This window comes from Manis javanica, chromosome 9, assembly GCF_040802235.1.
Source record: "Manis javanica isolate MJ-LG chromosome 9, MJ_LKY, whole genome shotgun sequence".
Lineage (NCBI taxonomy): Eukaryota > Metazoa > Chordata > Mammalia > Pholidota > Manidae > Manis > Manis javanica.
In genome coordinates, this window is record NC_133164.1 from 50766405 (window position 1) to 50780867 (window position 14463).

The following is a 14463-nucleotide window of genomic DNA, read 5'->3' on the forward strand; positions in this document are numbered from 1 at the left end:
GAGGAGAATCAAGGTGGGACTGAGGGTAGGAATGACAGACTCAGATTATGTTCAAGAAAATAAAAGGTGTACTATGAAAGACAAGAACTGAGTATACAAAGCAGTAACATTTAGTAAAGGAAGAGACTGCAGGATAAAACTTTTCACAGTGGTACTAATCCTCAGATTACCCTTTAAACAGGCCAGTCCAGAAGCTGCAACTACAGCCCAGTTTGCAGTGCTACACCTCGACTGTGTACAGACACAGAGATAAAGACACAGAATCAGATAGAAATAGTATTTTATTATTTTAGATACTCATTTGGTTCTCTGTGGTGGCATAAATAGTCCTTAAGAACATCACAGGTTAATTTTCAAGGTCCTAGTTTGAGAGTGGACGGGCTACTAGAGTCTTAGATGTGATAGTTGCTGTTGAATGACCACAAAGACAATGACAAAATGCTATTTGCTGGCTTGCAGTAAGCGTAAGTGTTCTTTCTACGTTACATTACCTCATTGGATATGCCAGAACTTGCAATTTTGAAAACCTGTTAACCCTTCCACCTCCTTCCACCACCACTTCAAATAACTGTTGACACTAAAAAAGTAAATATATTCATAATAATCACTTAACACACTCAATACTTTCTTATACCAGATTTTACTGCAGACTGCAATACAAGTTATATTTTTACAAAATAGAAATTCCTTGTGTGAGTAGAATAAATTAATTTTATTTCTGTATAAGCTATATATGTTTGTTTTATGAACATTTAGTTATAGAAATGGTAACACTATTTTTTTTTTGGTATCCTTAATCTACAATTACATGAGGAACATTATATTTACTAGTCTCCCCCCATCACCAAGTCCCCCCCACAGACACAATTACAGTCACTGTTCATCAGCATAGTAAGATGCTGCAGAATCACAACTTGTCTTCTCTGTGTTGCACATCCCTCCCTATGACCCCCACACATTATACGTGCTAGTTGTAAGGCCCCCTTTCTTTTTCTCAGCCCTTATCCCTCCCTTCCCACCGATCATCCCCAGTTCCTTTCCCTTTGGTAACTGTTAGTCCATTCTTGGGTTCTGTGTTTCTGCTGCTGTTTTGCTCTTTCAGGTTTTTCTTTCTTCTTATACTCCACAGATAAGTGACATCATATGGTACTTGTCTTTCTCTGCCTGGCTTATTGCACTGATCATATACCCTCTAGCTCCATCCATGTTCCAAATGGTAGGATTTATTTTCTTCTTATGGCTGAATAATATTCCATTGCATATATGTACCACATCTTCTTTATCCATTCATCTATTGATGGACACTTAGGTTGCTTCCATTTCTTGGCTATTGTAAATAGTGCTGCAATAAACACAGGGGTGCATCTGACTTTTTCAAACTGGGCTGATGCATTCTTAGGGTAAATTTCTAGAAGTGGAATTCCTGGGTCAAATGGTATTTCTATTTTGAGTTTTTTTTGAGGAACCTCCATACTGTTTTCCACAATGGCTGAACTAATTTACATTCCCACCAGCAATGTACGAGGGTTCCCCTTTCTCCACAACCTCGCCAACATTTGTTGCTGTTTGTCTTTTGGATGGTAGCCATCCTTACTGGTGTGAGGTCTTATCTCACTGTTGTTTTAATTTGCATTTCTCTGGTAACTAGCGATGTGGAGCATTTTTTCATGTGTCTGTTGGCCATCTGAATTTTTTCTTTGGAGAACTGTCTGTTCAGCTCATCTGCCCATTTTTTAATTGGATTATTCGCTTTTTGTTTATGAGGTGCATGAGCTCTTTATATATTTTGGATGTCAAGCCTTTATTGGATCTGTCATTTATGAATATATTCTCCCATACTGTAGGGTACCTTTTTGTCCTATTGATGGTGTCCTTTGCTGTACAGAAGCTTTTCAGCTTGATATAGATGCACTTGTTCATATTTACTTTTGTTTCCCTTGCCCAGGGAGATATGTTCATGAAGAAGTTGCTCATGTTTATGTCCAAGAGATTTTTGTCTACGTTTTTTTCTAAGAGTTTTATGGTTTCATGACTTACATTCAGGTCTTTGATCCATTTCAAATTTACTTTTGTGTATGGGGTTAGACAGTGATCCAGTTTCATTCTCTTACATGTAGCTGTCCAGTTTTACCAACACCATCTGTTGAAGAGACTGTCATTTCCCCATTGTATGTCCGTGGCTCCTTTATCAAATATTAATTGGCCATATATGTTTGGGTTAATGTCTGGAGTCTGTATTCTGTTCCACTGGTCTGTGGCTCTGTTCTTGTGCCAGTACCAACTTGTCTTGATTACTGTGGCTTTGTAGTAGAGCTTGAAGTTGGGGAGCGAGATTCCCCCCACTTTGTTCTTCCTTCTCAGGATTGCTTTGGCTATTCGGGGTCTTTGGTGGTTCCATATGAATTTTAGAACTATTTGTTCCAGTTCATTGAAGAATGCTGTTGGTAGTTTGATAGGGATTGCATCGAATCTGTATATTGCTTTGAGCAGGATGGCCATTTTGATGATATTAATTCTTCCTAGCCAAGAGCATGGGATGAATTTCCATTTGTTAGTGACCTCTTTAATTTCTCTTAAGAGTGTCTTGTAGGTTTCAGGGTATAGGTCTTTCACTTCCTTGGTTAGGTTTATTCCTAGGAATTTTATTCTTTTTGATGCTATTGTGAATGGAATTGTTTTCCTGATTTCTCTATTAGTTCATTGTTAGTGTATAGGAAAGCTACAGATTTGTGTGTTAATTTTGTATCCTGCAACTTTGCTGAATTCCGATATTAGTTCTCATAGTTTTACAGTGTAGTCTTTAGGGTTTTTTATGTACAGTATCATGTCATCTGCAAATAGTGACAGTTTGACTTCTTCTTTACCAATCTGGATTCCTTGCATTTCTTTGTTTTGTCTGATTGCCGTGGCTAGGACCTCCAGTACAGTGGGGAGAGTGGCATCCCTGTCTTGTTCCTGATCTCAGAGGAAAAGCTTTCAGCTTCTCGCTGTCAGTATGATGTTAGCTGTGGGTTTATCATATATGGCCTTTATTATGTTGAGGTACTTGCCCTGTATACCCATTTTGTTGAGAGTTTTTATCATGAATGGATGTTGAATTTTGTCGAATGCTTTTTCAGTGTCTATGGAGATGATCATGTGGTTTTTGTAATTCTTTTTGTTCATGTGGTGGATGATGTTGATGGATTTTCCAATGTTGCACCATCCTTGCATCCCTGAGATGAATCCCACTTGGCCATGGTACATGACCCTTTTGATGTATTTTTGAATTCGGTTTGTTAATATTTTGTTGAGTATTTTTGCATCTATGTTCATCAGGGATATTGGTCTGTAATTTTCTTTTTTGGTGGGGTCTTTGCCAAGTTTAGGTATTAGGGTGACATTGGCTTTGTAGAAGGCGTTTGGGAGTATTCACTCTTCTATTTTTTGGAAAACTTTAAGGAGAATGGGTATTATGTCTTCTCTGTATGTCTGATAAAATTGCAAGGTAAATCCATCTGGCCCAGGGATTTTGTTCTTGTGTACTTTTTTGATTATTGTTTCAATTTCTTTGCTCAGAATTGGTTCGTTAAATTTTGTGTTTCTTCCTTGGTCAGTCTTGGAAGGTTGTATTTTTCTAGAACGTTGTCCATTTCTTCTACGTTTTCCAGCTTGTTAGCATATAGGTTTTCATAGTATTCTCTAATAATTCTTTGTATTTCTGTGGGCCCATCGTGATTTTTCCTTTCTCATTTCTGATTCTGTTGATGTGTGCTGGTTCTCTTTTTCTCTTAATAAGTTTGGCTAGAGGCTTATCTATTTTGTTTATTTTCTCAAAGAACCAGCTTTTGGTTTCACTGATTTTTTCTATTGTTTTATTCTTCTCAATTTTATTTATTTCTTCTCTGATCTTTATTATGTCTCTCCTTCTGTTGACTTTAGGCCTCATTTGTTCTTCTTTTCCCAATTTCGGTAATTGTGATGTTAGACTATTCATTTGGGATTGTTCTTCCTTCTTTAAGTGTGCCTGGATCGCTATATACTTTCCTCTTGAGACTGCTTTCGCTGCATCCCACAGTAGTTGGGGCTTTGTGTTGTTGTCATTTGTTTCCATATATCGCTTGATCTCTGTTTTAATTTTGTCATTGATCCATTGATTTTTGAGGAGCATATTGTTAAGCCTCCATGTGTTTGTGGGCCTTTTGGCCTTCTTTGTACAATTTATTTCTAGTTTTATGCTTCTGTGGTCTGAGAAGCTGGTTGGTAGAATTTCGATCATTTTGAATTTACTGAGGCTCTTTTTGTGGCCTATTCTGGAGAATGTTCCATGTGCACTTGAGAAGAATGTGTATCCTGTTGCTTTAGGATGTAGCGTTCTATAGATGTCTATTAGCTTCCATCTGTTCTAATGTGTTGTTCAGTGCCTCTGTGTCCTTACTCATTTTCTGTCCGTATTTCTTACATAGATCTATCCTTTGGAGTGGCGTGTTGAAGTCTCCTAAAATGAATGCATTGCATTCTATTTATTCCTTTAATTCTTTTAGTATTTGTTTCACATATGCTGGTGCTCCTGTGTTGGTGCATATATATTTATAATGGTTATATCCTCTTGTTAGACTGCCCCCTTTATCATTATGTAATGTCCTTCTTTATCTCTTGTTACTCTCTTTGTTTTGAAGTCTATTTTGTCTGATACTAGTACTGCAACACCTGCTTTTTTCTCCATGTTGTTTGCATGAAATGTCTTTTTCCATCCCTTGACTTTTAGTCTGTGTATGTCTTTGGGTTTGAGGTGAGTCTCTTGTAAGCAGCATATAGATGGGTCTTGCTTTTTTATCCATTCTACTACTCTGTGTCTTTTGATTGGTGCCTTCAGTTCATTTACATTTAGGGTGATTATTGAAAGATATGTACTTATTGCTATTGCAGGCTTTAGATTCGTGGTTACCAAAGGTTCAAGGTTAGCTTCTTTAGTATCTTATTGTCTAACTTAACTCGCTTATTCAGCTATTATAAACACTGTCTCGTGATTCTTTATTTCTCTCCCTTATTCCTCCTCTTCCATTCTTTGTATGTTGGTTGTTTTATTCTGTGCTCTTTTGTGTTTACTTTAACTGCTTTTTTGCCTTTAGTTAGTATTTGGTTGATCTGCTTTCTTTGCTCTGATTTTATTTTCTCTGGTGACATCTATTTAGCCTTAGAAGTGCTCCCATCTAGAGTAGTCCCTCTAAAATACCCCGTAGAGGTGGTTTGTGGGAGGCAAATTCCCTCAGCTTTTGCTTGTCTGGGAATTGTTTAATCCCTCCTTTTTCTGTGTTCTTTTGATTGGTGCATTCAGTTCATTTACATTTAGGGTGATTATTGAAAGATATGTACTTACTGCCATTTCAGGGTTTAGATTCATGGTTACCAAAGGTTCAAAGGTAGCTTCTTTACTATCTAACCATGTCACTTCACTCGCTTATTAAGCTATTATATACTATTTTTTAGTGTTAACTGATATTGAGGGGGAAGGAGGGAGTAAATTTAACTGAAACATTTTACAGGCAGAGTGAATTTGGGTGTCCATAAAAGAAAGCTGAACTCCTTTTAAAGGGCTTTTGTACAAATATACATACTCATATTCTATATGCATATATAGAGCCCAGTATGATAGAGTCAAATTTACAAAACAGCTTAAGCTGTGGTTGACTGACTTTAGTTTTATTTAAACTGCTTCCATTCAAAAGTAATCAGTTTACATACAGTTTTTGGGTACTTACCATATAAAGTAAGTATATATAAACACACATTTATGCATAGATAACCTAAACCTAGCAAATAGATAATGCTCTTTTCTAAGGGTTCGCACACTGAACCTTTTCCATGTCTTTATTAGGTTATATTATCACCATAGAGTGATAAAAATCAGTAATGGGACTGGAAATAGTATACCTAACTAAGTAAGCTATATCTAATTCCCTAGATTAAAACACTAAATTCCTAAAATCCATTTGTTTTAAGAGACATCCCCCACTAAATTCCTTATATGAGTTTAGTAATAACTTTACAGATACCTGTCATATTCCTATTCTCTTTGTGCCTGCTTCTTTATAAAAATTATCTTCACATCAAATTCCTGTAACTGAATCAGAACCCCAGAAAATGCAACCCCTTGTCTGTAATATGACTACAAAAATTTTAATAGCAATGAGTTAGCTTGGAAGAAACAACCTTTACATACTTTTTTCTTAAGCTAGTAGTATATTTGCAAACATTTTCTGTGACTTCCTGTCCTTCAGACTTCCAAGGTGTGAATTATTTAACTGCTAAAAATTTTCTTTTCAGTTACCTATATTCCATTAACCTAGACTTTGCATAATGAACTTGCTTTATACTGACATAGTCAAAGATCTGGAATAAACTAGTCAAACATCAACTTTCACTTAGCAGGACACAATGTCTTTAAAGGCAAGTAGTTGCTTTTCAATTAAAACCACATTCATGCCTTTAGTTACTGAGGTAAATACAACTACGCAGTAAAAAGGATCTCCATAGGCTGAACACACATCCCACTCGACCTACTCAACCAGCACTGTAATTTTTAATATTCACTTAACACCTGTGTGTAATCAGGTAACATCTGAGATTATTCCAGTTACAAAAGAAGAAATTGTACGCCATTATAAAGTAGTACTACGCCAGGGCTCTTCATGAATACTAAGTATTCTGCTATTCTCTGTCAATTTTAGGGATATCCCAGCAGTGATAAACTAGCATCTTGGCTAAATATTCTCAATTTGTTTCACTTTGACTGAAACAGATTTTCTTTCATCATGTCAGTACCTCACAGTTACATGGATTCAATGACTTTATTATAATGGCCCTAAGGTTCTAATGCCAGAGGAAAATAATTTTTGAGCATCTCTCCTCTGCCTTTCCATCTATGTAAGAGGAAAACAAATTCTTTGATCAAGTGAACAAGTCCCAAGTAGGTCTTTACTCTTCTCTAAAATTTACCAGCAATACAGCATTAGAGGTGATTAGCACCAACCTCACTCTTCTCTTCTATACTCCTTGAAATCAGTGTTTTTCAAGGGCAATGCTTCAGGTCACATACTTTAAAATCACCAGGTCACTAAAACCACAGACTTAACTGGTTCCTATCCCAAACCTCCTGATTCAAAATCTGGCCAAGAAAACCTACATTTTAAAGAAAGTTTCCCAGGTAAGGCTTATTCATCATTAAGTCTGAGAACCACTATCCTATGACTTATACAGAGTATCTGCCCAGTGCTATAATTTTTAGTTTCTTGATAGTTGTGGCAACTGTCAGAAGGTCAGGCCAAGGTAAGGGCCAGTAAATTGCAGTTTAAGGTGAGTTAGATTCTGACTGTGCCACCAAGTACCTATGTGAGTTCTATTTAAAAACTGTAATGAAGGGAAAAGTGTCATGAGAGTGCTCTCGGAGAAAATGCACCTGTAAAACCACAGGTTTGGACTAGAGATTATTTAAGATTCGTTCCAGCTCTAAATTCTGATTTTATTTTTCTTCATTTTATCCCCTCACATTGACAGGAGATGGAATAGCAAAGTACCAAAGCTACTTCTAGTCTTGGCAGATGGCCCATAAAAACATGCCCTGCAGACCCGATTTTTACAATTCTATCAAACATAAAACCCTATACCACACTTATTCTTAAATCCCTGTTCACAACCAGTCGTTTAATTTAATTTAATTTTGATTCTGTATCTAATCTGCTATTAACTGGACTATCTTCCAGACAAGAAATAGCTCTGCTAAACAAAGATTAGACTAAAATGTGGTATTACCTATCATTAAATGTGCAAGGAGTAAAGGGTGAAAATGAGGTGAGTATTGAGACAGAGGACTTGCCATATACACCAAGTCATACACTATAACTCAAGTTCATTCACATCAGTACCATCAGATGATCAGAGTACAATATTCCATTGTAATCCCTGCTGAATTTATGAAGTAAATTTGATTCAAATGTATGCACATTTGACAAGAATTACAACATTTTAAAAAAGAATGACAACTGATAAAATTTTAACAGCACCGAGAACAACAGGATTTTATATTAAGCTGGGGCAAGCCCTGGCCCTGGCTATGGCTACCATCATCTCATCTGTATTACCTGAAGAGTCCTACGTGATCTGGGACCCCCCACCCCATACCCACCTCTCACTCATCAGTGATCTCAACCCCTTGCTCACTCCTACATCAGGGCCTTCACATTTGCTATTCCTTCTGCTGGAAGCACTCTTTCTCAAGTATCTATACTCTCAAGTATCTACATGGCTCCCTCTTCTGCTTCTTTGAAGTCTCTATTCAAATATCACCTGCTCACTAAATTCTTACTTGACCTCCTATCTCAAATTTCAACCACCACCTATTGTCCTCTTCACACATTTAGTTTTCTTCCTTAACACTTAACATAATTTACCACACATTTTGCTTATTTCCCCCATACACTAAGCTCCATAAAGGCAGGTAATTTTGTTTGTTCACAAGTATCCCTAGAGTCTAGAACAGTGTCTGGCCCATACTTGACACTCAATGTTGATGAATGAATTAATGAAGTGAGTATATCATGAACTACATTTTTTCATTCATCTATATTATTCTATTAGATATACTAAAATGAAAACCCATTCTAAGAAAAAAAAGTATATAGCTTTTGACAGGAAGACCTTTAAGAGTGTTAATATAGCTAAAAAATTAAGTATGCAACCCTCCCTCACCAAAGAGGATCATACAATACTCAATATCTCAAAACTTTTTTAGGGGTTTCCCAGAAAAAAATATACTATGTGGTTCAACTTTTTGCATCCAGAAGTTGGTAAGCTCATAAATGAAATTGCTTGACTCCCTCTTGGTTTCCAGACCTCTCCATATGCCCAAACCAATTCCATGCCTGGCTTTGCAAATCTCTGGGCTCTTTCACTCTACTCAAGTTCCTTGCGCTCAAGATTTCTTCTGAAAGGATGACTTAACTAGTAAGAAAGTACACTTCAGTTCCTACTTTAAGGAAACACATACATTTTAATTTTAAAACAAGTAGGACAAAAAAAAAATCTGAAAGTACCACACTGGTTTTGATTAGTTATAGTCCCTCTAGTAATATAGGTAACTCAAAAAACAAATCAGATTTGTTTCTTTTGGTCATGGATTAAAAAACCTACTAAAAGATTACTACTCTGTCTATACTGATGAATAAATGATCAATGTCAAGGGTATATCATTAACAAAGTAAACTTTTAAAAAACTATTCCAGTACTTGAGTTATCTACTATGTGAAAAGGCCACTGTTACTGAACAGGTCACACAAGGTAAAACAGATTACAACTAACCCTAAAACCTGTGAGACTGTGAGAGGTGCCGCAATAGTGGCACAAACAAGGAATTTCCACAGCACAGCTGGAGTGGCAATGAATTCCTGCAGAAGGTATGCAATGGGGGACTTCAGAAAAGTACTTACATTCTAACAGGAGAAACTTAAAGAATGAATGATGGAAATAAGGGCATTCTTTGCAGGATTAAGATCTGCAAGCAAATGCATCCATCCTTCTATCGAATTCTGATGGCCTATTCTCAATTTAACATAGCAGGCACTGCAGATTCAAACTGGAAGCTAACCCCACCCTCACCCCCACCCCCAAGAAACTTAAGTCACATGAGAGAAATTATTCAAATGTAGTAACATGATAAAGAGAGAACAGATCAGACTCTGAAAGACTCTCATGGGAAAGTCAACTGGAGTAAGATTCATCAGGCTTGTACCCAGAAGCCCACACATAATTATTAGAGTGGTTCTAAACTGTTTCTAGAGAATATTCCAGTCTTTCTTTGAATGTTGAATCCATTTGGATAGCATTTAACTACGTTTATTAATGGGCTAAACCGAGATCTTTGAATTCTAGTAAAAAGGACCAGGATAGAATGGAAAACTATGTCCACTCTATATTTAGTTAGCTCACCTGCACCCTAGATGATTCAACTAAAAGGAAGACCACTAAAATCCTTAACTTTCAGCTCCAGCAAATGGAAGCCCCCTAAATAAAATTAAAACCTTTCTGAGCTCTGCCACTATTATAAAGAGTCAGGACATTAGAAGACTAGTGTAAGCAGTCGAGGAGCCTTCAGCCCTCTAACCTGCCTTTCCAGCGCCTTCCTAATCCCCAGTGATGGGACTCCAAGGAACTCCAGGGATTTTTCCTAATCTTTCCCTTTAATTGACTCAAAGAAACCAATCTCCAGACTGGGAATGAATATCCTTCTGTCCGATGGACACCGGAGCTACACTCTTGGTGCCCAACCCCTGTTACTAAACAGCAGCTGCCTCAGAGTACTGAAACTCTGCTTCAGTTTAAATAGTGGGGTCTCCAATAAACTTCAACAGATTCCTATCCCTAAACCTACCTCTTTCATTTAGGCCAAGAAATACCCACCTTTCACTCCTTAGCTCTTTTGCCCCTATTCATTTATTTGACTGAGATTTCACAAAAAGTATCATTCTGGAATTTTTTTCTCCCCAAAGAGAGAAATAATTCAAGAATTTCATAGCAGCAACCAAAATAGCCTGGTACATGAATCAAATGACACTTCAACATCTTTTATTTGTTCCACTTCTGACTGGCTAGAGCTAATTACAAGGACACTACTCATTTGTCCATATTGAACCATCTAACACTCTCCTTTTGGGTAAAATTCTCAACTGATATTGGCAGAATCCACAATGTACTTCCTATTAATATCCAAACAGATCCCTCAAAGCCTCTCCCTCCAGGGCACTAAGCTGATAACAGAAGACTATAAGGTCCAGCATCTCTCTATCACCCCCACTGCTCCGCATCTCACACTAGTTCAACATCCCTACTTTAAGTGTAAAAAGCCAAATGGCCAAGGATGGAGATTTGTCCAGGAACACTCAGCCATGAACAATATTGTTATCCCTTGCCACTTTATTGTCCCCAATCTCCATACTTTATTAGCCTCCATCCTACTCAAAGCAGGTTGTTCACCATGGTTATTTCTGACTGTAGTGCTTTCCGTAGCATCCCAGTGGCTAAGGCCAGCCAGTACCTCTTTGCCTTTACTTGGGAAGGACAGCAATACACTTGGGAGAATGATACCCCAGGGTTTTACCTGAAGTCTTTCTTACTACTAACAAACCTTAAAAAGCTGATCTAGATGATATATTTCCTGCAGGTTCCGCCCTATTACAATATGTAGATGACTTGCTTCTATGCCCTCCTTCCCAAGCCTCCTCACAGGAAGGTAACATTTACCTGTTAAAACTTTGAGCCTTAAAAGGACATAAATAAAATTAAGGAAAGGAAAAACTGTAGTTTGTTCAAACTAAATTTCAGTTTTCAGGTTCAGTATTTAAGGCACCTGATTTCAGAACAAGGACTACAATTAGATCCAAATAGGCTTCACGGCATCCTGAACTTCCCCAAACCCAAACTAAGTGCCAATTACAAGGTTTTCTCAACAAGCTCGCTGCTGTTGAAATTGTCTGGACAAACTTGTTCAAACTTCTCTTTTTGGCCCAATTCCTGTATGTTTTACTAAAAATCAACAAGCCTAGGAAGATCAAGGTGACTTAACCTTTAGGGCCTTAAAGGAAAGCTTAGTAAATCGCTCTCCCCTTGGACATCCCTATTATCAACTTCCCTCTTTCCTTTTTGTATATGAAAAAGCAGAGAATGCCCTGGGGTACTCATCCCAAAACATGGGGACCATTATAGACAATATCTAGACCCTGTTGCACAAGGGCACCCACTAACTCAGAGCCATTCCTGCCATTGTCCTTTCCTTTCAGTGGGTCAAGTCCTCTGAAGATAGCCATGGGATCCCCCTAACTATTCCTGTGCCCCATGCAGTAGAAGCCCTTCTAAATTCTCCCCATACTCAACACCTTTCAGCTAGTCACCTCACTTTCTATAAAATCCTCTTGCTAACCACTCCTCGGACAGTAGTCCCCCTTTATCCATGGTTGCATGCAGTTTCAGTTACCTGCAGTCAACTGAAGCTCAAAAATATTACATTGCAAGTTCCAGAAATAATCATTTGTTTTCAATTGTGTGATGCTTTGAAAAATGTGATGAAACTAACTGTCCTGTCCAGATGTGAATCACCCCTTTGTCCAGCATATGCACACTGTATACACTGCCCACCTAATCAGTAGTCACATCAGTTATCAGGCTGTATGAGTATCACAGTGCTTGTGTTCAAGTAACCCTTATTCTACTTAATAATGGCCCCAAAGCACAAGAGAGGTGATGCTGGTAGTTTGGATTTGCCAAAGAAAAGCCAGAAAGTGCCTCCTTTTAGTGAAAAGGTGAAAGAGTGACTTAATAAAAAAAGAAAGAAAAGAAATTTTATGCTGAAGTTTTTAAGATCTATGGTAAGAATGAATCTTCTGTCCACTAAATTGCAAAGAAAAAGAAATTGACACTAGTTTTGCTATCATACCCCAAGCTACAAAAGTTACAGCCACAGAGCATGTAAGTCTTTAGTTAAGATGGAAAAAGCACCGAATTTGTGGGTGGAGGACATGAACAGTAAAATGTGTTCCAACTGACAGAAACGTGTTCTGTGCCAAGGAGCACTGGGCCCATATGAAGACTTCAGCAAGGGGTCCCCAGAAACAGGTGACACCATCATTTGCTGCGAGTAAGGGATAGCTACACAGATTTAGGAATAAGTTTGGACTAAAAATTATGAAAATTACTGGAGAGGCTGCATCTGCCAATGAAGACGCTGCTGCCACATTCCCCACAGAGTTGAAGAAACGGATTAAGGAGGAAGGATACTACCCAGCTCAACTATTCCATTAGGATGAAACTGGGCTCTTCTGGAAGAAGATGCACAACAGAAGCTACATTTATCCAAGTGCAAAGTAAGCACTAGAGCATAAAACACAGACGGACAGATACTGGTACAGTACACTGGTACTACATGGCAGTGCCACAGGACATATAATAAAGCCAGATGTAGTGTATTGAGCAAAGAACCCATGTGTTCTCAAAATGAAAAGCAGTTATATGCCCACGTTCTGGCAGTATAATCAAAAGTGTGGGTGACAGCCATCTTGTTTACAGAATAGGTCCACCAATGCTTGATCAAAAAGAGAAAAAAATCACTCAGAAGAGGAATGACTGGAATTTAAAGACCTATTAATAATAGACAATGCACCTGGCCATCCTGAATCTGTTTGCTCTGAAAATGAGAATGTCAAAGTTGAATTTTTAGCTCTACAACCTCATTCCTTCAGCCCCTTGACCAAGGCATCATGAGGTTTGACAAGGCCACATATACTTGCCTAGTATTTGATCAGCAACTGATGCAGACCCTAATTTGGACATAAAGCAATGCTGGGAATCCTTCACTCTTGCTGATGAGGTAACATTCATCAAAGCAGCAATGGATGAATTAAAACCAGGAACTGTAAATGTCTGCTGGAAGAACTTACGGAGTGAATTCATGAATGATTTTAAATGGCTTCCTGGGGATAAATGGAGAAGTTAGAAAAGTCATCCAAGGAAAAAGGTTGGTGGAAAAAGATCTGCCAATGTGCTTGATAAGGATTAAGTGGAAGAATATATTGAATACCACCAAGAAGTGTTAACAAGTGAGGAATTGGAAAAAGTTGCTGGGTCATTTATACAGGAAGAAGAAACTAAAGCAGAACCAGCAATATGGATATTACCAAAATTTGCCAGTGTTTCAAACTGCACACACATTAAAAGACAAAATTATGAAATACAATCATGGGATGGAATGCAGCATTAATGTCACCTATATAATCACCCAAGGATTACAAGCTCTGCAGCCATACTTTGATGAGTTAAAACAAGACAACTTACAATGACAACATTCTTCCAAAAGGTTTCAGCAAGTAATCATCAACTATTGAGGATCCCCAACCATCGACATTGTCTGTTCCTGACATTTAAACATGGACATTGCTGTGGCTCAGTCATCCATGATCATACAAAGCAGATGATCGATCCTCTTTCTGACATATCCTCAGAAGGTCAATAGTAGCTTAATGCCAGTATCACTGACTTCATCTCATCACATAAGCATTTTGTCATCTCCTATCATCACAAGAAGGATGAGTACAGTACAGTGCAATATTTTAAGACCACATTCACATAACTATTATTACAGTATATTATCATTATTCTATTATTAGTTATGGTTGTTAATCTCTTACTGTACCTTATTTATAAACTCACATAGGGAAAAATATCATGTAGGGTTCAGTACTATCCGTGGTTTCAAGCATCCACTGTGGGTCTTGGGAAGCATCTCTTGCAGATAAGATGGGACTATTCTATACATCTTTCTCACTGTAATCACTTCACCCTGCTACTCTTTTCCCTTCCTCCACTGACAAAACCTCTCACAACTGCTAACACTGAGAGACTACTTTCTCACAAACACACACACCCTCCCCAACTTAGAGG